Here is a 26,128-nt window from a genome sequence, read left to right as displayed (position 1 = left end):
AATGTAATTCTTAATAATTCATGTTAATTACTTATTTATGCAAATTAGAGAAGTCAATTGACAAACTTCTAAAAAACGGCCTTTTTGTAACAAAGAATTATTCTGTCAAGTCAACAAATCTGTCTGTCATTTTAATAACATGTTAAATTATGTCATTCGATGCAAATTAATAACTTTTCTGCACAAATTATGATAACAGATCTACATGTGACTTGTAAACTATATCTCTTTTTAGTAGTTCTTTGACAATGTTATAAATACAAGCAGCAAGAACGGTCGGGAGGCAGTCGGAATGTCACTTTGGTAAAGTGTGTTTGTGTGTTATTGTTTGAGGTGGATAACCAATGCAAAGAACATGTAAAGGAAGTATTATTTTGTGTTGTGTCATGGTCTTTGGTGGACAGTGGAATTAAGATGGCCACCAGAGTAATAAATATTTGAAGTTTACATATTTGTTGGTTTCGCTCGTTCTTTATCATCAAAAGCACATAAAAAACACGGGACCTCATGTTTTTAACCCTAGACAACCAGATTTAGAGCCAGCATCAGCATCGAGACACAGCAGCGATCCAGCAAGCAGCAGCGATTACTACAACGCATTTTAATGGCGCCAACCAAACATCAAGTGCTAACAAGCTCCGCAAATGGGAGTGAAATAGTGCGATTACAGAAATTAGCAATATCAACGACTAGGCGACCATTACAACATGAACCTTGATAGTTATTAAACTTACTGGCATACTTGCGCGCACGGAATGCTAGTCTGCTCTGCAATATGCCGCTGTTAGGAATAATGATATGACTATACGAAAATCCAGTTTCATTTACTGTACATACTATGTCTAATTCAAGAAGATATCTTACCAATTTTCATAAAAATGCTTCTTAGTACGCAACTCTCGATGTGCAATGAGATGTGTAAACAGTCACGAAATTAAAAATGAAGATGGCGAACTAATGTTAATGACTGATAGAACGAAGACTACACTTTTAACTACACTTCATTAAGCCATGACAACAATACACCTTTTCATAAAGTTCTCACACCTAGACAGGTTAGCAAAAATATTTTCTAACAACGGTCTTGTGCACTTGACGCTTGTTTCAACTATCAGACATGTTGATGTACTTCACTATAAAATTTCTATAGCAAACTTTAAAAACACAATAAGAAACCACACAGTTACAAATATAAAAAGACTTGATTACCTCACAAATCGACTTTTCTCATTCTTTCACTCATATCATCTCATTTTCTCCATATTTTTATTGGACTTGTATTATCACACAATTCTTTTTACATAATGCTGCCTCCGCTATACGGCAGACCCGGTTCCATCGTATTCAGACCTAATTTTTATGCCAGACTGTCCAGCAAACACTGACTCTGCTACTCTCCGACTTACTTCTACAAACCTCTCTGGTCTCAAACGCAATCTTACAAGGAACGTCGATACTTCAGAGGTTCAGTACACCTACCAGATTCGCAAATTCCATCACATTTATGGCCAAAACTTCCTGAAGAACGTCACGACAAATAGGACAGTTCCCTTTCACATTGCAACCAACACGACAAACTCAACGACTGAATAGTGAAGTTCAGTGAGGACAGTTGCTTTCTACACTTTCGGTAATTTGCATGGTATGTGCTTAATGTAATAACTTTAACACAGGAATTTCGAAAATAAAATAAGCGAAAGTTTCATAAAGACCTTAAGCAGTGAAACAGGAGTGCACGTAAAGTAGGAGGGTGCTCTGTCACGGGTAGCTTGTTCCGCAGGCGGACGGTAGCAGCGGAGAAGGAGTTTGCGATTGTTTTCGTCTTAAGAACGGGCAGAACCTGGTTATTAGAAAAGTGAGGCCTTGAGAAACGATTGTGTTGAGATGGCAGACACTCCTCCTGTGACACAGGGCACTGGGATGCACGTGCAGTGAGGAACCAATGAAGCAGACACGGCGTATGGTAGTCACGTAACTTGTCTGGGAGCAAAGTTCTTAATTGGGCACATGCGTCAGTGACGCGGCTCTTTTTCGTCTAGATTTTTCACTACACTTTCCATGTTGTATTACACAGCTATAGGTGAGGCTTAGGCAGTGCAGTGAGAGTCATTGCACAAGTTTATACTTCGCAGCCTACGTAAATGTTTTCCGAAACCCGTGGATGACTTAGTGAAATATCCCTTATTCCGGTTATATTGCATAAAACATTCACCAGATACATCATTAAACTTCACAATAACTAACTTCTGAAGAAAAAGGAAACATAGAACTTTGTAATGTCGGCAGTCGCAGCCGTTTCACTTCACAATGAATAGAATTAAAATATACTGCAAGACAGGTGTAACTGGTGATTTGTTTATTGTCCCAACCGGTTTCGTTGCATTAAAGCAGCATCCTCAGGTGAACTACATAAGAAGGAAAACACCCCATGTAATATATATGATCCAAATACCACAACAACCTTTCTTTTAATTTTAATTTTTTAGAGAATTTTAACGATTTTTTGAAAATATTTTGTATCTCCTATTCAAAGCATTTAACCAGACAGAAAAAAATCAAACTTGAAACAAACTTACAACAGTGTCACATTACCCCACCAAGACCCACCTAACCTCTGTAATCAAAAATCAAACCTCTGAAGAGGGGAAAGCCTCAAAATAAATAAAACAGGACATCGGGGAGAACAGTGTGGTGTTGCACCACAAGAAAAAAAGACATATATAAGTATATTGTATTAAAACTAAAAGACGTAAAGAAGGAAAGAGCAAAATTGGCGTCTTCAGCGAGCTAAATATCAACCCCCCAACCCCCCCCCCTCCCCCCCCCCCCCCCCACACACACACAAAATTAAGACCGCAAAATACTGACATAGTGACTGACACGTTAAAAATTTTTAGTTAGGTACACAGTGTCAAGTGAAAGGATACCTAACCAAATTTAAGATTATGATAGCAAAGGACTAGCATAACTTCAAGTATCATAACACGCGCATCTGTATATACTCTTATGGTTTCATGGATATAGCACGGAAGGCGGTGTGGTGTGTAATAAAACGGGAAGTTGACCTACGTTCCCTGTTCAAAAGTCACGCCACGTTTATATTATTGACGTGGTCTTACAGTTACCCACTTGCACATCCCACCGTATGCCACAGTGATATTTCTGTATATAATAACGTAATGTGCTAAATCCTAAAGAAAGGCTAAATATGAATTCCAGTTTGGTGGAAACAAAATAGAGCTAACGTACAGAATTTTTTTAAACTTGACATGAGAAACATATCTATCGTCAATCACGAGAAAATTGGTAGTATGTAGCATTATAAAAGAAATATTCATATCCAGATCCCATAAACGGTTCGAGATACCGAAAAGAACGTTGACAGAATTTAGTATGCAAAGTGGAGAGTATTTTACCGCAAAACGAATACATCCTTACCTCCTGCGATATACGAGTGAATGCAGATTTTTTTCCAGAGAGAAAAGTAATTCTTCGAAGGTATATCGATAGCTGGTAAACTGAGGAGTAGTATGGTTTTTTAACACTGTTAATGAAAGAATCATACTTTTATTTTTATACCAAACGAGAGTTTTTCGTAATAGCAGACTGCTTCAGGATTCTGTTAAGAGGGCAGCTGCTTTATCACGTTAGCGAGGTCAAATTGTATAAACGCCTCTTGTTTCGGGAAGAGAAGTTAATTTTAAAATGGCAACAAGACAAACAAAAAATGGTTCAAATGGCTCTGAGCACTATGGGACTTAACATCTATGGTCATCAGTCCCCTAGAACTTAGAGCTACTTAAACCTAACTGACCTAAGAACATCAAACAACACCCAGTCATCACGAGGCAGAGAAAATCCCTGACCCCGCCGGGAATCGAACCCGGGAACCCGGGTGCGGGAAGCGAGAACGCTACCGCACGACCACGAGCTGCGGACGAAGACAAACAAAAAAGAGGTGTACGAAGCAGACGAAAAGACATCGCTCCCTCTGATCCAATTTCAGCGTAATCCTGTATCCATTTTGTTTTTAATAAAACACGGTTTCCCTGTAGAATTATTCGTCATACTGGCATAATCCGTTAATATGATCGTTTTCAGACTCGCTAGGTCTAGCTTAAATATTCTTCGAGATACGCACTTGTGCAAAGGATTACGCTTTAGAACTACACCTCCTTCACCACTACCATTGTTCCCTCCCCCACTGTGCCTTCTGTTCAGCAAGCAGCCAAGTAATATTGCACATACTCTGTCGCTACTGTGCTGTATGTTATGCACATAACTGTTGGCACCCATTGCAATTATCGTTTCAGCACACAGATCATGTGACAACATTTTTTTTTTTTGGTCTCGTTATGCTGATCGTACTAAGCTACACCATTTTCTGATCTGGTACTGGAATAGCATCCAGAAGAATATGGGGTAGTCAGTATCTGATAGGATACTGAAATTACTCGCGACTTCGCTGCATTCTGCATACGTTCAAGATTTTTTGCACATCTAAAGGCTGGAAACAAATCATTATTCATCTAGGTGATACAGTATTAGTATTTTCAGATCCGATACTTTTGTAAATCTGGAGACTGTTGAAAGGTGGCTACACTGAGCCAGAGCGCCAGAGATTGGGCTAAAGAGTATTATTCAGCCGCCTCCACTGGCAGTGCTTGGGGAGAACTCGTAGTAGTAAGTGCTTGTTGAGATGTGCTAGTGAAAAGTGCTGGTCGAGAACTCGTAGTAGGCAGTGCTTGCTGAGATGTGATACTGAAAAGTTCTTGTTGAGATGTGGTAGTAGCGAGTCGGTGTGGAGATATTGTAATGATTAGAGTGATTTTCGTCAATATATGAAGGTAAAAGAAAAAAAAATTTTCCTTTTCTTTTTATTATCTCAATGTCTTAAATAATGCACCATTACAGGTTCAGTCAACAAAGCATCTGGCTTGTGTACTTGTATTAGAGTGTAATTCTGCTTTCCTTACGCAATTATAGTATTTCTAATTTTTAGTTACTTCAGTATAAATGGTATTTAAAATTTCTTGTCTTGTTGAAGAAGAACCGTGCCAGATGTGTACGTTGAGTCACACTCCCACACACAGAACAATTACACTTGTGCTTTGGTTTCGTAGGTTTTATAGTTGCTGGGGACTTAATTAATTAACTGTGTTAACGAAAATTTTCATTTCATTCTTTGTTGTTGTTCTATGCAGTCAGATTGCGTAATAATACTAGTCAGGGCCAACCGTTTACGAGACACAGCGTAATCGGACATACAGTTACAGCTACGAACGAAAAATAAAAATTATTTTCAAAATTATTTAATTAAGCCCCCATGCACTGTCGACTAATAGATGATATTTACAGGACAGAACTGACGAAATTTCATGGACGCGGAAGGACAGTAATTGTGGTTTCCAACACTGAGGCCCGTGGGATTCTTTCTTCGATTAACTTTGATGAGAATCATCCTCTCCTATTTGATCATTCGTGTGAAAGCGGGTGCACTAAATAGATTCCAAATTAAAGAATTTATTTTTATACAATCTTCCCTAGACGCCACTTCTCTTTTAGTAAAGTTCGCAGCGATTTGAATTTTTTTATCTTGGAAGTTTTTACTTGTCCGTAAAAATGGGAAAGTGGGGTACGTTTGGGTGTCATTTCATCTACAAATATCTGATCGTTTAATGTCTGAGTAGTCTTACCTCCCCACGAATTAATCGAACGCTGTCCAAATATTTAGAATTTAACTACGAACTATGAACGGAATACAAATTAGAAGAAAGTTTCTATCAAGACTGATGTATTAATGAAACTATTACGACGGAAACGATTATTTTTGAACAATTATGCATGATACATACCGTTTAATGATATTCTGCACTCTGAAATCGAAAAAAATACACAGGCAGAATTGGAACCTGTACGACCACCACGATAGCCGTAAACATTTAGCTGCTGTGCTTCTTTCGCTTGGTGGAAAAAGGGCTAACGCTACAAATACAGATGGAACGCATTAACGTTTAACATCGATTTTCTTGAAAACTGGTGCCCGTCCAATGAAAAATCGCCAGAGAGATAATCACTGTATAACGGGATCAGTATACTTTTTTCACCCACCGCTCACTTTTGGATACCTACTTCCTGTGAAATTTTCTAACCCCCCACCAGTTCCACAGTAAAGGTGGTTTACAAAGCAGGGGAGCAACGCTACTTTGTAAAACACATAAATCAGAGTTACAGCAAATTAAAGCAGATAGTAATTTCTAAAGACACTGTATGACAAAAAAAAAAGACGACGCACCACCGAGGAATTATCCAAGTGGAACGGAAATCGGTAGATATGATGCAAATGTTCAGACAAGCAAATTATTACAATTTCAGGAAAGAGAATAATTGGTTGCATAAGGGCCTTGTGTGCAGCAACGAGTTGTAAGACTTGCCCTATTTGTGAAGTTTTTTCTCTGGAATAAATCGTCTCATTTCTCTGAAATCGAAAAAAAATTGTTTGTCTACACACCTACACCTCATTTATCGATTCCCGTTCCATTCGATTAATACCTTCACAGTGCGTCTTTTTTTTTTTAACTTTACTTCACGTCAAAATATTATGAAAACCTAATCAAAATATTTTTAAGAAGTGTATCGTGAAAGCTGGACCAGCGTGTGACATCACTGGATGCAAGAATGCCACCTTGTTGTCTTTTCAGACGAGGCCCAGCTCTGCATACCACGCCGCGAGGGACGTGGCCGTGTACAGATTTTACGAGCAGAACTAAAGTTGCTAGATTGCGTTTGTCATCGTCATGTGGGACCACTATACGGCTTGACCGTGTGGGGTGCTATAGTGAACATGATACTATTACCTGTGCTTCGCATAGCCAGTACTTTGATGTCTCTCAAACGATGTCTTTCAACAAGATAACGCAAAGTCGCATGACCTCCGTGCCGTGTCCTTGCCTTCCTTGATATAGAGTGTATTCCATTGTCGCCCTGGACAGCACCTTTTCGAGATCTCTCACCCTTAGGCTTAGCCACAGCCTGGAGAATGAAAAAAATGTTCAAATGTGTGTGAAATCCTATGAGACTTAACCGCTAAAGTGATCAGTCCCTAAGCTTACACACTACATAACCTAAATTATCCTAAGGACAAACACACACACCCATACCCGAGGGAGGGCTCGAACCTCCGCCGGTAGCAGCGGCACAGTCCATGACTGCAGCGTCCCTGACCGCTCGGCTAATCCCGCGCGGCCCTGGAGAATGAGATTTTCACTCTGCGCTGATATGGCACACAGTTTTAATCTTCCAGGAAGTTTCATCTGCTGATGGTTTTCTGAGTTAGCGCCACGGAGTTGAAGGCGCATGGTATAATGTACCCCCATGTGTCTTACAAGCTCAGTTCGTTTGAACTATTAACGCTGCCAGAGTTGGCAGCTCTCCGTTCTAAATTTCGCAACCGAGTAAAAATTCCCAAAAATCCCTTCAAATGACGTTAACAGTTTATCACATCCATTGTGCTACACAGACACAATCAGAAAATATACAGTTAAAACAACGAATAAAAAAACAGAAACTTCAATAATTTACATCGTCATTCAGTTAATATCGTAAGATTATCTGTAGTAAACTCGATTAGGAAATATTCATAATTAAAAATATTTACTTTTAAATTACATTGATTGACTCCAATATGCGTGAGCATGAGGTTGGCGCCGGAATACACTCCTGGAAATGGAAAAAAGAACACATTGACACCGGTGTGTCAGACCCACCATACTTGCTCCGGACACTGCGAGAGGGCTGTACAAGCAATGATCACACGCACGGCACAGCGGACACACCAGGAACCGCGGTGTTGGCCGTCGAATGGCGCTAGCTGCGCAGCATTTGTGCACCGCCGCCGTCAGTGTCAGCCAGTTTGCCGTGGCATACGGAGCTCCATCGCAGTCTTTAACACTGGTAGCATGCCGCGACAGCGTGGACGTGAACCGTATGTGCAGTTGACGGACTTTGAGCGAGGGCGTATAGTGGGCATGCGGGAGGCCGGGTGGACGTACCGCCGAATTGCTCAACACGTGGGGCGTGAGGTCTCCACAGTACATCGATGTTGTCGCCAGTGGTCGGCGGAAGGTGCACGTGCCCGTCGACCTGGGACCGGACCGCAGCGACGCACGGATGCACGCCAAGACCGCAGGATCCTACGCAGTGCCGTAGGGGACCGCCCCGCCACTTCCCAGCAAATTAGGGGCACTGTTGCTCCTGGGGTATCGGCGAGGACCATTCGCAACCGTCTCCATGAAGCTGGGCTACGGTCCCGCACACCGTTAGGCCGTCTTCCGCTCACGCCCCAACAACGTGCAGCCCGCCTCCAGTGGTGTCGCGACAGGCGTGAATGGAGGGACGAATGGAGACGTGTCGTCTCTAGCGATGAGAGTCGCTCCTGCCTTGGTGCCAATGATGGTCGTATGCGTGTTTGGCGCCGTGCAGGTGAGCGCCACAATCAGGACTGCATACGACCAAGGCACACAGGGCCAACACACGGCATCATGGTGTGGGGAGCGATCTCCTACACTGGCCGTACACCACTGGTGATCGTCGAGGGGACACTGAATAGTGCACGGTACATCCAAACCGTCATCGAACCCATCGTTCTACCATTCCTAGACCGGCAAGGGAACTTGCTGTTCCAACAGGACAATGCACGTCCGCATGTAACCCGTGCCACCCAAAGTGCTCTAGAAGGTGTACGTCAACTACCCTGGCCAGCAAGATCTCCGGATCTGTCCCCCATTGAGCATGTTTGGGACTGGATGAAGCGTCGTCTCACGCGGTCTGCACGTCCAGCACGAACGCTGGTCCAACTGAGGCGCCAGGTGGAAATGGCATGGCAAGCCGTTCCACAGGACTACATCCAGCATCTCTACGATCGTCTCCATGGGAGAATAGCAGCCTGCATTGCTGCGAAAGGTGGATATACACTGTACTAGTGCCGACATTGTGCATGCTCTGTTGCCTGTGTCTATGTGCCTGTGGTTCTGTCAGTGTGATCATGTGATGTATCTGACCCCAGGAATATGTCAATAAAGTTTCCCCTTCCTGGGACAATGAATTCACGGTGTTCTTATTTCAATTTCCAGGAGTGTAGTTTCAAACTTATGTTATTTGTATTCGTTAAAGTAGCCTGTGGTCGAACTGCTACAAATGTTCCCTATTTGCTGACAGCTCAGAAGAATTCTTGATAAGCAAGAACCGGTATATTTTGGATGAAGTCCATTTGAGTATACCAAACAAACTTAAAGACTTTCACGAAGATAGTAAACGTAGAAATAACTTACCAGAACAACCTTAACACTAGAGAATAGAGCAGGAAAAAAGAAAACTAATCTTAAAACATTTTTTCTAGTAATTCAAATTAACACGCAAATTTTCATTGAAAGGTAGGAACAATTTTGGCCTTACAGAATTCAGCAACGGTCAAAATTATTATGCTAGCAGCTGTTTAAGAATTCGCTGTCTTTCAGGCAACTGTCTTTTAGTCAGAATAATTTCTGATCACGGCCTACCGGCCAGGTTAGTACACAACCGTTCATTAAATTAAATATAGCATATTCAGAACTATAAAGGCGCACACTCACATTCGGAGGCAGCTTTAGAGACACACAAGACAATATGTGTGATCAACTGACCAACACAAGGCTTTAAGCAGTTGAAAATATTTCAGAAATCAAACTTGAAATTTGTAATGTGGTCATAAATTTTAATACGGCTAACAGTTCAAGTTACTTGACAGTTAAATTATTGTGCCACAAACAGTATTATTTCTTTCCCTTTTACTCTACAGTATGGTTATTAGATATGCTAAATCTGACGTACAATTGTACGGCCAAGACGTAGGAACGATCATGCAACAATTCTGCAATACGTTCTTAGCATGGACCAGTTACGTGCTGGTACGAGCCGTGTTTGTTGAGCTCAACATTACACTAATTTGCCAGCAGTGGGTCAGCACATTCAGGAAGAGCGGTGTGCTGACCACATGCCAGTCCATATCCGCATCCAGTGACGCTTGTGGGTTGAGGAAGACACGGCGGCCGGTCGCTTCCGTTATGCCTTTCATGGATTGTCCAGAAGGAGTTTAGTTTAGTTTTAGTGTAATAATAAACCATATAATATTGGCCCTTATCACCGGTACAGAAGGTGGGCGGAAGGGGACAGAACTGGCGTGCGGCAGTCACTAGTTAATAGACAACGTCTACAAAACTCCAAGCCCACACGCGCAGAAGAATAAATCTACACCAAGAAATTGCTCACAGTTACAGTAAGTAATTCTGCAGTGAAGTCTTTCTTCTCTCGACTTTCTTATGAAACTCTATTACAGAAAGGAAAACAAAGGGCAGGTTGCGTGGCTGACAACTCATTCTGCCCCTTGCGCCATGGTCACAATGAAAGGTGTGTGTATATATATATATATATAATTGTATAGGTACCTTTTTATGACTTAGGACGAGCGTGTAGTATTTGAATTGTGTAGTTACGCGCGCTCAGCCTTATTCTTCTGATGGAAGATATTACCATTACAAAAGGAATATTAACATTGTGCGTTGAATGAGATAGATTTACTAAGACCGATGCTATTTTCATAATATGATTTAAGGTAACATATGAACATGTATTACTTCATTGCGGCATCACTGAGTAGGCATTCTTGGTTCAACTCACACATCTAAATTAGGAATTCCTTAGTGTTTTTATAACGTTTTGTCACATTCTATGTTAATGGATTTGAAAAGCCGATGAGAATTTAATCGTTACTGTGATGACTTTTGCGTTAGAATACATTTTCATGTAGTTACATTTTTGTATTTCTTCAGTGTTGATTTTACGCAACTTTCATTTGCAATGGAAAATTTTTTTATTGCTCGCTAAGCCTCCAGTAGTGAAATTTTGTAAATGCAATAGTGTAAATAACTTTTTTGAGATCAGTTTTTTTAATACAGGTTCTTGAGAAAAATTTTCGTCTGGGGACTAACTCAGATTATCCTGCGTCATAATCTAGCTAACATTAGCTGATGAACTTTATTTTCATGAGAGATAGATTCTATGACAACCAAGTCTGCGTTGCATGTATTTAAGAGACCGCACTGCACTATCTTTATTCTCTGAAGTTATTAGCAGCTCAGAAACTAAGACACGCCTTGGCTTCTTTTCCTACGAGAGCAGTTGTACGAAGTTTCCCATTGTGACACCGGTGAGCCAGACACAGAAGATAAGAGTTTTAGTTTCACAGGATCAGTTCACACTTTTGAGGTTAATTAAAGTTCAGAGTATCATTTTTTTTTTTTTTTTTTTTTTTTTTTTTACATACAGTGTTGGTTCAGACAGGGTATATTTCAATTTATATTCTCACAGTAAGATTTGTCTCATTTTCTCAGACTTCATTCTTGACTGTAACGTGAGGTTAGCTTATGCCCGTATTTCTTTTCTATGAATGGAATTTTTTTGAAATGCAACATTCTACATTCATAAAGAGACTAAGAGAGTTGTTGTTGTGGTCTTCAGTCTTGAGACTGGTGTGATGCAGCTCTCCATGCTACTCAATCCTGTGCAAGCTTCTTCATCTCCCAGTACCTACTGCAACCTACATCCTTCTGAATCTACTTAGTGTATTCATCTCTTGGTCTCCTACGATTTTTACCCTCCACACTGCCCTCCAATACTAAATTGATCCCTTGATGCCTCATAACATGTCCTACCAACCGATCCCTTCTTCTGTTCAAGTTGTGCCACAAACTCCTCTTCTCCCCACTTCTATTCACTACCTCCTTATTAGTTATGTAATCTACCCATCTAATCTTCAGCATTCTTCTCTAGCACCACATTTCGACAGCTTCTATTCTCTTCTTGTCCAAAATATTTATCGTCCATGTTTCACTATCATACATGGCTACATTCCATACAAATACTTTCAGAAACGACTTCTTGACACTTAAATCTATACTCGATGTTAAAAAATTTCTCTTCTTCAGAAACGCTTTCCTTGCCATTGCCAGTCTACATTTTATATCCTCTCTACTTCGACCATCATCAGTTAATTTGCTCCCTAAATACCAAAACTTATTTACTACTTTAAGTGTCTCATATCCTAATCTAATTCCCTCAGCATCACCCGAATCAATTCGACTACATTCCAGTATCCTCGTTTCGCTTTTGTTGATGTTCATCTTATATCCTTCTTTCAAGACACTATCCATTCCGTTCAACTGCTCTTCCAAGTCCGTTGCTGTCTCTGACAGAATTACAATGTCATCGGCGAGCCTCAAAGCTTTTATTTCTTCTCCATGGATTTTAATACCTACTCCGAATTTTTCTTTTGTTTCCTTCACTGCTTGCTCAAATCCAGTAGTAACGCAAACAGTTGCGCACTCACATAGTCTTCTTTTTTTTATTAAGATAACTTTCAAGAAGCTCACTGTCTATATCAACAAGATACGGAAAGAAAAGGCTCCCACACCTCACTCACGCTTCCTCGTCCAGGCGACTTTCGTCTGTAACGCCTATGCTATTAGTGAAATATCGCCGCCCAGGATGCCGGAAATTTGTTCCTACAGAAGTGCAGAATAGCATAAGCTAAGATGAATCCGATACTACAGGACAAGTCGCAAGGATTGCTGGCACAAATGTATTATTCATCCTGCCTTATGTGGGCACAGTGAGCAAAATTTCGCTGTTTGCTACCCTACTTAGCGCTGCAGTTTTAGTAGCCAGCAGTGTAAAAATTTACAGTACAGTACAGTATAATTAGTTTCCCATGTACTACGAGTTGGAAAGGATGCCGCAGTAAGTAATGGGGACAATAATCGTTGGAATCTCGTCCACCTAAATTCCCAGTGCAGACTGGAGAGCCGGACGGTGGTATTGCAGATGGGCCAGTCTCGTGGTCGCGGGAGACATCTCAAGGTGCGCGTCGCGCCGACGTGCGAGTCGTAAAGCCGCGACCCTAATGCCTGCTCCGGCATCGTAAAGGGCGTGTTACGGCCCGGCCGGCTGGAGACAAAGGGACCGTCCTCCAGGGACGCAGGCGTCTGGCACAGATGGATGTGAGAGAGCCCCAAACCGTCTAGCGGTGTCGGCAAATGCAGACGATTACTCTCAAGCTCGTAACACTGAGAGGGGAGGAAGAGAGGGAGCGAGGGGGGAGAGAGAGAGAGACTTTTGTGAGAGAGGAGGGGTTAGGAGAGAAGAGAGGCAGAGGGATGGAAGAAGGAACATGGTGAGTAGGAGGGAGGAGAGGAGAGTGAAAGAAATTGGAGGAGAGACAAGAAAGGAGGAGACAGGGACGGAAGCAATGTGAGCGATAGGACAAGTGAGGTATACAGAAGCAATGGGGAGATACATGGGTGTACTGAGATGGGTAGGAGAGATTGGGTGGGGAATTGAGGAGTATAGGAGAGTAGGAAAGGGACATCTAGGCGCTTCTTTGGCGACTTGCGTGAAACGATAGGTCGCAACAAGCGAAAGGTAACGGTGGTATGAATGTAGGGGAGCTAATTAGTGGGTTGCAGTGGTGGGAAGGAATTGTGAAGATAGTGTGAAGTGTGTGGTGGGGAGAGTGTAAAGGAGAGAGAGGACAGAGAATAGAGGAATGTAGAGGGGAGAGAGTAGAAGCAACTGAGTAGCGAGGATTGACTGGACAGTAAGTAGTGTAGATTGGAGAGGAACGATGTGGACAGAGTACACGATATTGAGAGAATGAGCAGAGGGGATCGAGTGATGAGGAATCACTGGAGTGAGTAGCTTTCAGACAATACAGAGGAATGACTATAGATGAAGAGTGGATGGGAGAACATAGAGAGGATGGATGAATGATACATTCATTTGTATCTTATGATTTACAATCAGCATCTCAAAATATAAATTTAACAAAAAATTTACAAAACGCAAGTTGAACAATAAAATACCATACATATTGCGAATTCTGCTTTCATGTACAACCCCATATTCATAGATGGAAATCATTATTCAGTGTCCTATTAACAGCTTCAACTGTAGCTCCCAGGACATCATCCCATTTCCCATGGAGTAATGGATGAGACAGAGGGATGAAATGTAGGTGACAGAAAGTGAAAAATTTTAGAGGAAGTGTTGAAGTTCGACGAGGAAGTAGCAGGAGAAAATGGTTCAAATGGCTCTGAGCACTATGGGACTCAACATCTGTGGTCATCAGTCCCCTAGAACTTAGAACTACTTAAACCTAACTAACCTAAGGACATCACACACATCCATGAACGAGGCAGGATTCGAACCTGCGACCGTAGCGGTCACGCGGTTCCAGACTGAAGCGCCTAGAACCGCACGGCCACAGCGGCCGGCGAAGTAGCAGGAGAGCAGGGGTTGGTAAGGAGAAAGGTAAAAAGGAAAGTTGAGTTGTGGAACTGGTGGAGCGAGAGGTGTGAAATGTAGTAAGTGGACGAATGCTTGTAAATGAAGGACAAAGGAAGGGAGTGATGGAAAATGCGTGTTTAGATGAGAGAGATATGAAGACAGTTTGCTTGGAGTGAAATAACAGGCTGGGAATTTGGAATAAGGAACGTTACGAGATCGGAAACCGGATATCAAAATATGTGGAGTGAATATTACCATTCTTTTTACGCTCTAATCTCTGATAGAAAAATTATATACGTTTCACAGAAATAATCTAATTTAAATCAAACAGATATAGAGAAACAGAAGTAAATCTTTCCTTTTATACAAATTTCAGAAATAAAAATAAGAAGTGTAAGTTCTGTTTTGGATTACAATTCGAACCTGGATCGCTGCCTATGTTACCGATTATGACATCAGTGTTTCGAAAACAAAGGCGTCCATGATAATTTGAAGGTTTTTACTAGTAGAGGCAAAGGTGGAAAAATGGGCCCCTGCTGGTATTATGGGCCCCCTATATATTTGGAAGTATAGGCCACGAATTCTAGCGGAGAGCACATGAACTACTAAAAGTAGTTGCCAAACTTCACTGTACAGTGCGCAGACGTAGTAGCTGTCATGATTTGTGAGTAGTTGTGCTGTGAAATTTTTCGCTGTAATCAAAAGTTTGAAAGGTTAGTGTTTACTTGAATAAAACTCAAATTTCTAACATTTTATTAGTAAAACTAAGGTAAGGTACGTATTTGGCTTGCTGTTGGGATACCGTTTTACGTTAATTAACGTCGGTTGCGAACCAAACTAACCGTAGGCAAAAGCGTTTTTCCCAAGATGGCGAGGGTGGATATATGGGCACCTATTGCTGCTGGTATTATGGGCCCCGTAAAATAAATCAGATTTTATGGGACCATTTACAAATATTGCTACTCTTTATGTTTCAGATGCCTCGAACACATCTTGTACCCCCAAAAAAATCGACACGGCAATCGTGGGACAAAGCAAATATGGCAAATGCTCTTGTAGCTATTAAAGAGAAAAAAATGGGGTTGAAAAAAGCGGTTACAGTGTAATCTGTCCCTCGTTCTACGCTCCAAAGGCTTTCCACCGGTTTTATCACAGGGACTTGAGGACGAACTGGTTAAATATCTTCTCATTATGGAATCCAAATTCTACGGCCTCACCAGAAATGACGTCAGGCGCATGGCCTACCAGCTTAGCACAAGAAATAAAAAGTTGACGTTTCTGTACCTGATGTTGACGACGCTGTATGTCTATTTTGTGAAGGGATTTTTTCAAAGGACACAAAAGGTGAACTTTGGGTCCAGTGTATAGCCTGTGAGATGTGGGCTCACAACGAATGCGCTGGATGCGAAAAAGATGCTTATGTGAGTGTCTATTGTAAATAGGCTAGGCGTAGGCTGTAAAAATCATCCCACCAGTGGACTAATTAACAATGTTCAGAGTGAATCTTTCTTTCATTGCACACAAAGATTAAATAACATTATTTTTTTCAAATTTTTGTTTCTTTTTTTTCAAACTACCTTGGGGCCCATATTACCAGCACAAATTCTTGACGCAACAAAATGCAGAGTATCAGGAAAAAAATAAAATTTTGTTTTAAATATAAAAAAGTTGGACCAAAACATGTCGTAGCTATTGCAGGACATACTAGAGAAATGTTTTATGTTAATTTCAGGTGATTATACTAAAAATAAAAGGTTTTGTATAAAAAACACAGAGTGGGGGCCCATTTATCCACCTTTACCTCTACGTGAACAGTGATTGGATAGCGCTTTCGCAACATTCACCGCCACTTGAGGAAGAGAAGACTAATTTAATCCTGCATGCTGCATACAAAATTTGCTCAATGTTAGGTATCGACTCATCTACGCTAACACACTAAACTGGTACTTCTTAATGGACACCTGTAATAGCTACATTATAAAAATGCGCAGTACCAGTATTAGCATGAGTGTAGCGTGCAATATGATGTTAATTCTTGCGCGGGTATAAACATCAGGACGAAGTTGCGCCAAAATGAGACAAAATGGTTTTGGACACAACAATGAATAAACTTCCTAACTAAAAGTGATTTATTCGTATTATTCTCAGAGTGCTAAATAACTACAGTGAAACAATGATATCGCCAACATTTTTTTACAATTAACGCTTAATATATAAGAAAAACTTTTTGTTATTTTAAGTACGTATTTTTCTGATAATTATGCAAGTAATAATAATATGAAAGTAAAATTTCAGTGGCAGTGAGTTCGCTGTTTCTTGAGTATCGTAATTACTAAGACCAGTTCTATGTTCCTCAGCCGGCCGATGTGACCGAGCGGCTCTAGGCGCTTCAGTCCGGAACCGCGCTGCTGCTACGGTCGCAGGTTCGAATCCTGCATCGGGCATGGATGTGTGTGATGTGATTGGGTTAGTTAAGTTTAAGTAGTTCTAAGTCTAGGAGACTGCTAACCTCAGATGTTAAGTCTTAGTGAACCATTTTGAACTTTTTTCCTCTTATTTTGCCAGAAGGAACTCGTTGACTGGGAATATCATACTACCTCATTTACGCATTAAGTTGGACGTAATTAAATAGTTTGTGAAACCCTTACCCAACGAGACAGATATGGTTCCAGTACTTCTGTAAGACGTTACTTCGTCTATCGGAAGCGAAATAGAAAGAGCTTTATTTTTGTTGCAACTCATATTCGAAAAATGATGTTCTGTTCCAGCCTTGAATCAAAAATTTTTTTTTGAGTGAGAAGGTGACTTAAGTATCACTGAAGGTGTTTCTTAGCCAAAAAGATAACTCACAAAATATTTTTCTTGTAGTCATTTTGGAATGTTTAAAAAATCAAGCATCTTCATGTGCCTTTTTGAACAGTGACCTCTAGTACTTCCTGAAAATTTGTATGACGTCAGTAAAGAGCCAAGTAAATACTTCGGGATACCACAGTGATGGAAAGATGCTACAGGCCATTTCAATTCGACTATGGTGTGAGATTACTCTTGGTGCCTTCACTAAGACGTTCTGGGGTAACTCATCATTGAGTAAAAGAGTGTACATTGCACAAAAGCGTGTATTCAGAATAATTGCTGGAGCTCATCAAAGATCATCCTGCAGACACTTATCAACAGCTAGAGATGTTCACTGTAGTCTCACAATATATATATTCACTTATTAAATTGGTTATTAGCAGCCGGTCGGAGTATCTGAGCGGTTCTAGGCGCTACTGTCTGGAACCGAGCGACCACTACGGTCGCGGGTTCGAATCCGGCCTCGGGCATGGATGTGTGTGATGTCCTTAGGTTGGTTAGGTTTAATTAGTTCTAAGTTCTAGGGGACAGATGACCTCAGAAGTCAAGTCCCATAGTGCTCAGAGCCATTTGAACCATTTGTTATTAACAGTCCGAACGAATTCAATGGTAATAGCAGTGTACATGGCTACAATACTAGGAGAAAGGATGATCTTCAATACTCAAGGTTAAATCTAACTTCGGCTCAGAAGGGGGTAAATTATGCTGCCACAAAAGTCTTTGGTCACTTACCTAATAGCATCAAAAGCCTCACAGATAGCCATATAGCATTTAAAAGGAAATTAAAAGTATTTCTTAAGGGCAACTCCTTCTACTCATTAGATCAATTTTTGGATATAGTAAGTGGGTAATTTCCCCAACCGTCATCAAAAAAAATTTAAAATATTAAGTGTGATGTAATACTTTGTGTAATGTAATACCTTGTATATCTTCTATAGACACCTTTTATTACCCTGACACGGGTCACATTATTACGAAGTACCGTATTCATGATCTATGGAATAAGTACTATATTAATCTAATCTAATCTCTAATCTTGTGGACTGAGTGTTCTATTGTCCTCATCATCATTTCATCCTTATCACCGGCACGCGAGTCGCCAAATTTGGAGTCGAATGCAAAAAAGACTCGCACTACGCGGCCGAACCTCCCCGGATGGGGCCTCTCGGCCAGCAATGCCATACGATCATTTCATTTGTATGTGAACGGTATACGTGTAGCGATTAAGTAGACAGTTGCATTATTGGTGTGCAAATTACAGTTTTCGTCGCTGATGAACAACAGGCAACACCGGTGCATGAACCAAGCGCCTTCTTCAGAATAGCGTTCACACGACGTCCGTTGACAAGACGCTGTTGGTAGTCCCTTGGTCCAGCTGGGTATTTAGTTGGTCATTCGCCCGCCACACTTCTGTGCAGCCGCCATTCGCCCGTGTCATCTAGGCCCGTGGTGCACCACTGTTTCCTGGCGCCGGTTTTGACTAGCGCCTTTTTGCCATGCACGGTATAAGAGTACATTAACCGTGGTGGTACATGAGCAGTCTACAGACTTTGCCGCTTCGGAAATGTTTCCACCCTTCCACACATACGAGGACTAATCCGAAAGTAAGATCCTATCTGTCGCGAAATGGGAACTTTGCACAAATATGTTGCACAGTACAGTTTTCAGCTCCAAGCACACAGGGAGCACGTAAACATGCCTAGTATTATAGTATATCCCGCCAGGTGCAAATGCCTGATTTCGTGCAGCCTACACAACGTAACTGTCATGCATTTTGCCGGCCGCGGTGGTCTAGCGGTTCTAGGCGCGCAGTCCGGAACCGCGCGACTGCTACGGTCGCAGGTTCGAATCCTGCCTCGGGCATGGATGTGTGTGATGTCCTTAGGTTAGTTAGGTTTAAGTAGTTCTAAGTTCTAGGGGACTAATGACCTCAGATGTTAAGTCCCATAGTGCTCAGAGCCATTTGAACCATTTTTTTTTTTTTTTTTTTTTTTTTTTTTTTTGTCATGCATTTCCTTCTTCGCGACAATTCTCGCACACACACTGCAAAGGCAATAAGGATGTTCCTGCAGCGTTTACCCTGAGAAGTGTTTGATCGGTCACCATACAGTCTGGAATTGGACCCCTCTGATTTTCATTCCTGTTCACACTAGCCGCTCACTACGAAGAACATTTCGCCACAGACAGCGAGCTGTAGACCAGCGCAGAGAATTGGCGGAAAGCACACACGTCTGCCTTCTATGACGAGGGTTATGGAGTGTTCGTACAAAGCTACGACAAATACCTCAGTCGGAGTGGCGACTGTGTAGAGAAGTAGCTGGAAGGTGTAGTTAACTGCTGTAAATCAATAATTTTTTATTTTCATATTTCGCGACAGATCGGACCTTTCTTTCCGATTACCCCTCGTATATTACGAAATATTTATGGCTATAAATTAAATTACAATCATATTCATTTAGTAAATTACGTTTCGATAAGAATTCAATATCTACTGTATTAATTTGCAAATTATTCCCATGAAAAAGTGAATTCATATTCTGTGGGAACTGGACATGCGACGAACTAAACTGTTGCATAATTTTGTTTCCTAGCTACTTAAAACACAGTCACGATCACGCCAAAAATGCCTTTTTATTGTTGTTAAAAACTTCCTGACGATTAAAACTGTGTGCTGGTTCGAGAATCGGACCTTTGCCTTTCGCGGAGAACGTACTGGATCCTGTTGCTTAAGAAGAGTTCAAGACGTTCCCATATCTGAGAGTCTATTCCTTATGCTCTCGTTAATAGCCTTCAGTGGGGCACCGTCCCTAAGGCTTTTTGGAAATCTAGGAATATGGAACCTGTCTGTTGCCCTTCAACCGTAGTTCGTAGGATATCATGTGAGGAAAGGACAAGTTGAGATCCTCAAAACTGGTCAAATACTGTGCTGAGAAATTTTTCACGGTCGCAGGTTCGAATCCTGCCTCGGGCGTGGATGTGTATGATGTTCTTAGGTTAGTTAGGTTTAAGTAGTTCTAAGTCTAGGGGACTGATGACCTCACATGTTAAGTCCCATAGTGCTTAGAATCATTTGAACCATTTTTTGAAACTTTTCAGTCTCAAAAAAAATCTCCGTAGTGAGTTATTTTGGTTCCAACGTCGTAGAATTCCTTAACTTTGTCTCTGTCGTTGTTACCAGTTTTTCTGTCAATTTGTTGCTAACCTCATTTCAGTTGTTCCTCAATACTTCCGTCTTTCATCGGATTACTGTCTCCTTATTCTGCATTAAGCGAATTGTTCATTCTATTCAACAAATCCTGTAATATTTCCTCGTCTTCACAGAGGATACTAATGTGATCAGCGAACCTCTTCAATGATATACTTTCACCATGGATCTTAGTTCTACTCTGGAACCTTTTCCTTAACTTCCCTCATGTATAGGTTTGTCTTTTTAATCAACTTCAAAATGGGCGTAGAATTAATTGCGGAAATGTAGTTTTGAGCTCTGATGAGAACTGAGGTGGTTTGAGGGGGGGGGGGGGGGGGGGCGGACGGCGGAGAGGGGGACCAATGACTGAGGGTTACAACGTCACTCTGAAAAACGTAGGAAGCGGCACACGATGAGATACAGAGTTATTACATGTAAAATATCGCTTGTAACGTGCTCTATTTCCACCGTTTAATAGTTCAGATTCTCACTAATAGCAGCTTTGTCAGAAACATGGCTGCCACTAGTTTTAACGTGTGCGGTGTTCCTGCGGGGAAGTTGCTTTCATGGATTATCTGTACAAATTCGAGAATGATGTACATAACTACATCTCAGATAATGATCCTGAATATGTCCTAGACCCCACATTTACTTCAGAAATTGTTGCTACTCAGGTAAATGTGGATAATTATATCAGCAAGCGAACGATGTTGTGTCCATTGCCATAATTTACGCGAATTTACGTAACAGGGCGATGGCATAAATGTTAAGCGGCACCTCAATCATTGTTGTAATGCCGCAGTAAGGCGAAATTAAGCTTTTATGTGTTGCTGAATAATAGATTAAATTTTGAGTTGAATTGTTCCAAACATTACTCATTCTAAATTGACATCGACTAAAACATTTCGGCTCTTTTAAAGTTGCATTTTTGAGAGGTTTCACAGTGATGTTATCTGGGAATGGTTTCTATTGTAAAACATCTAGGAGTTAGCATCCGGCGAGGCTGCAAGTGTAACGACCACATAAACAAATACCAGGTAGTGCTGATGCTAAACTGCCATTCATTGGACAAATCTTGAGGAAATTTAATGGATCTACGAAACAAGTAGTTTGTGAAACACCCGTTCGACCGATTCTTTAGAATTGGTCATCAAGCTGGGTCCATTACCAGGTACGACTGATAAGATTCAAAGAAGAGCAGCGCGTTTCGTCACAGGATCGTTTACACGGCACGAGGGCGATAAAGAGGTGCTTAGCAGACTCCAGTGCCAGATCCTGAAAGACAGGCGTTGTGTATCATGGAGAACTTTACTACTCAAAATCTCACAGAGCACATTCAGGAAAGCGTTGGACAAACTATTGATTGCTGATGGTGGTGGTGGTAAGTTCCTATCGGACCAAACTGCTGAGGTCATCGGTCCCTAGGCTTACACACTACTTAATCTAACTTAAACTAACTTACGCTAAGGACAACAAATACACACCTATGCCCAGGGAGGACACGGAGGACTCGAATCTGCTGGGGGGAGAGGGGGAGGGGGGGAGCAAGACGATTCGTGGCAAGGTGAAGGTGACAGACCGTGCGGCTACCCCACGAGGCTTGCTTCCTCCAAGATATGTCTCGTGAAATGAGTTCACTACAAAATTTGAGAGATTATAGTTAATACGGAGTTTTAACGACAATCGTTCGTCGCACGCAATATTTGTGAATGGAAAAAAGAATAGGGATGAGTCCGTGTACCGTTTCCTGCACATTACGAGGTGCATTCAAGTTCTAAGGCCTCCGATTTTTTTTTCTAATTAACTACTCACCCGAAATCGATGAAACTGCAGTTACTTCTCGACGTAATCGCCCTGCAGACGTACACATTTTTCACAACGTTGACGCCATGATTCCATGACAGCGGCGAAGGCTTCTTTAGGAGTCTGTTTTGACCACTGGAAAATCGCTGAGACAATAGCAGCACGGCTGGTGAATGTGCGGCCACAGAGGGTGTCTTTCATTGTTGGAAAAAGCCAAAAGTCACTAGGAGCCAGGTCAGGTGAGTAGGGAGCATGAGGAATCACTTCAAAGTTGTTACCACGAAGAAACTGTTGCGTAACGTTAGCTCGATGTGCGGGTGTGTTGTCTTGGTGAAACAGCACACGCACTGCCCTTCCCGGACGTTTTTGTTGCAGTACAGGAAGGAATTTGTTCTTCAAAACATTTTCGTAGGATTCACCTGTTACCGTAGTGCCCTTTGGAACGCAATGGGTAAGGATTACGCCCTCGCTGTCCCAGAACATGGGCACCATCATTTTTTCAGCACTGCCGGTTACCCGAAATTTTTTTGGTGGCGGTGAATCTGTGTGCTTCCATTGAACTGACTGGCACTTTGTTTCTGGATTGAAAAATGGCATCCACGTCTCATCCATTGTCACAACCGACGAAAAGAAAGTCCCATACATGCTGTCGTTGCGCGTCAACATTGCTTGGCAACATGCCACACGGGCAGCCATGTGGTCGTCCGTCATCATTCGTGGCACCCACCTGGATGACACTTTTCGCATTTTCAGGTCGTCATGCAGGATTGTGTGCACAGAACCCACAGAAATGCCAACTCTGGAGGCGATCTGTTCAACAGTTATTCGGCGTTCCCCCAAAACAATTCTCTCCACTTTCTCGAGCATGTCGTCAGACCGGCTTGTGACAGCCCGAGGTTGTTTCGGTTTGTTGTCACACGATGTTCTGCCTTCATTAAACTGACGCACCCACAAACGCACTTTCGACACATCCATAACTCCATCACCACATGTGTCCTTCAACTGTTGATGAATTTCAATTGGTTTCACACCACGCAAATTCAGAAAACGAATGATTGCACGCTGTTCAAGAAAGGAAGACGTCGCCATTTTAAGTATTTAAAACAGTTCTCATTCTCGCCACTGGCGGTAAAATTCCATATGCCATACGGTGCTGCCATCTCTGGGACGTATTGACAATGAACGCGGCCTCATTTTAAAACAATGCGCATGTTTATATCTCTTTCTAGTCCGGAGAAATGAAATCGGAGGCCTTAGAACTTGAATGCACCTCGTACTGAGAGGCTTGCGGAGTAGACATGCAGATGTAGATGTAGAAGCTCACCCAGCAAGTAAACAGTGGCAAATCAGTGCTGGCCCGTGCTAGACCCATTAAGTGTATTTATTTTTAACTACCAAATGATGTAATTTAAGAAATTACTTCCGCTACAATTTACGATGTTAAAAATATATCGTTATTCTACAAATATGAGGTCGGTTTCATAAACAAAAGCTGTAAAAGAAAGACAATTCTTAGACAAAGTTTGTGCTCCTTAATGCCTACCCTCAAAAAGTAATAAAAATTTAAAAATTCGTTAAAAGTAGGTAATATGCAAGCAAGGTCTTGAACATGAATACATTTTTAGCACACTCCTAGCACTATCAAAGCTCTTTCGATCACATGTACTACCAAGTGTTGGGTACTTTATTCCCCTCCTAAGAAAATTAAAAAATCCAAATTTAGCTAACTGTTCTTGACTTTTCGTCACAACAAACCTTTTAGAGTGATATCGATGTCTAAGCAACGTCCTGAACATGAAAATATTGAACATCGTTATGCGGGGAAAGTGACATCCACTATTAAGACTGAAATTTTTGGGGTAAAGTTTAACTGGAAAATTTAAAACATTTATGAAATCTGGTAGAAGAACTCATTAAAAACAATATTTTTCCGAATTTCTAATATATAAAGTAACTGGCTCGATCGCAATATTTCTGTGGTGTGCTCATGTTACTGTTTCCTGATGCAAGAAGAATTGCTTTATTAATAAGTGGGATTTGTATGGGGTTAAAAGGTTGGACACCTATTGGAGACCATAATATCCCTAATTCAGTAATTGGCTAAGGTTGCCCTACATTTCCTCGCTCGCCTCCCTTTGGTTTCTGAGGGTTATGGTTAGTCACATACTGGTTATTGCTGTGTCTTCTAATAGACTGAATGGATTTGCTCCATATTGGTTGCTGTACTTGACTTTTTTAAAATGTAATCTTCTGTGTATTTTAGTTTTGTTATCGAGCTGTTGCAAACGGTTTGTGCCCACAGACAAAGGCGAACAGTCTTGCCAACGGCTACGATGAAATTTTTATTGTAAAATTCTAGAGTATTATGGAATTGAAATTAATGTTTCTTCCTGTTATGCTTATTGATTTCAAGTTCCCGAGACAGCTTGGTCAGGCTAGTTCAGCTGGTGTACATGATTAGTGTGTTATGATTTTTATATTACTTGTGAAATTTCCTAAATTTCAAATGCTAATAAACCTTTTAGGTAGCCGGATACCTTCCGCTTATGCAAATATTCGCCAACAGTTTTACCATGACAGTCCTGAAGTTCGTCTGCTTGTCCCATTACCCGCTGATCCTCAGATGTGGCACCTTCAGATCATTACATTTTTGTGCCACCGAAAGAAGCTCTTAGTGGCTCAAGATTCGCTGACGGTGACCAGTCCAGCTAGCTGTGCGTAACTGGCTTCGCACACGGCCCCAAGAATCCTTTGCATCTTGGAGTGAGAAGCTTGTCCAGCGCTGACAGAATACGAGGATTACGCTAAAAAATATATGACTGTTGTATTCCATTCTCGCAACAGATTATTCAAAAAAATTCCGGTCGTAAGGCGTCTAGTCTCTTTTTTGGTATTCAAGGAAAGTGATGCGAGCTTCGTAGTTTCATTGAATGCTTCATATTTGATATCTGTCCGCAAAACATTTTTCAAGCAGTAGTTTTCGGTAGTTCCCAACGGCCTTGCCGCAGTGGTAACACCGGTTCCCGTCACATAACCGAAGTTAATGGGCAACTACAGCGTGACACGAAAATGTTGCTCAAATTCATGTCCTTTTTTTTTTCTCTCTGCACTGGAATGTAGCAGACAAATGGGGTTTGCTGCAATGAATAACGTATACATTGATGTTCTTACTTGCGTATTTCTACTGAATAATATTAATGCCTTCACTGCATAACTGGGACTTTCGCGAGGCAGCTCTGAAAGGTGACGGATGGACGGTTATCGCTGTAACTTCGGTAGTGGTTATCTGGAACATGAAATTGGCATGTCACCATGATGCTTACGAATGTAGAAAGTGTCATTACAGATGTTTAGAAAAATTGGCCATTTTGTATCCCTCTTTTCTGGCCGAAAAGAAACTAAACATCAGCGTAAAAAAATTGGCTATGATGAACTGAAGCCGGCCGGTGTGGCCGAGCGGTTGGTTCTAGGCGCTTCAGTCCGAAACCGCGCTGCTGCTACGGTCGCAGGTTCGAATCCTGCCTCGGGCATGGATGTGTGTGATGTCCTTAGGTTAGTTAGGTTTAGGTAGTTCTAAGTCTAGGGGACTGATGACCTCAGACGTTAAGTCCCATTGTGCTTAGAGCCATTTGAACCATTTTTTTGACGAACTGAAGAGAATTAAGTTTTCTTTACGGGAGACCAGACATCATTAAAATCGGATGAAAACTGTAGCGTGGGCGACGATAAACATGCAGAAAAACATGGTTTTGAGGAAAACGCGTTTAAATGTGGAAATTTGTGGTAAGTCCTATGGCACCAAACTGCTGACGTCAGCGGTCCCTGAGCTTACACACTACATAATCAAACTAACTTGCGCTAAGTACAACACATACACCCATGCCCGAGGGAGGACTCCTCGAACCTCCG

Source organism: Schistocerca serialis, chromosome 10 (genome assembly GCF_023864345.2).
Source record: "Schistocerca serialis cubense isolate TAMUIC-IGC-003099 chromosome 10, iqSchSeri2.2, whole genome shotgun sequence".
NCBI classification, from domain to species: Eukaryota; Metazoa; Arthropoda; class Insecta; order Orthoptera; family Acrididae; genus Schistocerca; species Schistocerca serialis.
Note: the sequence above shows the minus strand (reverse complement) of the source record.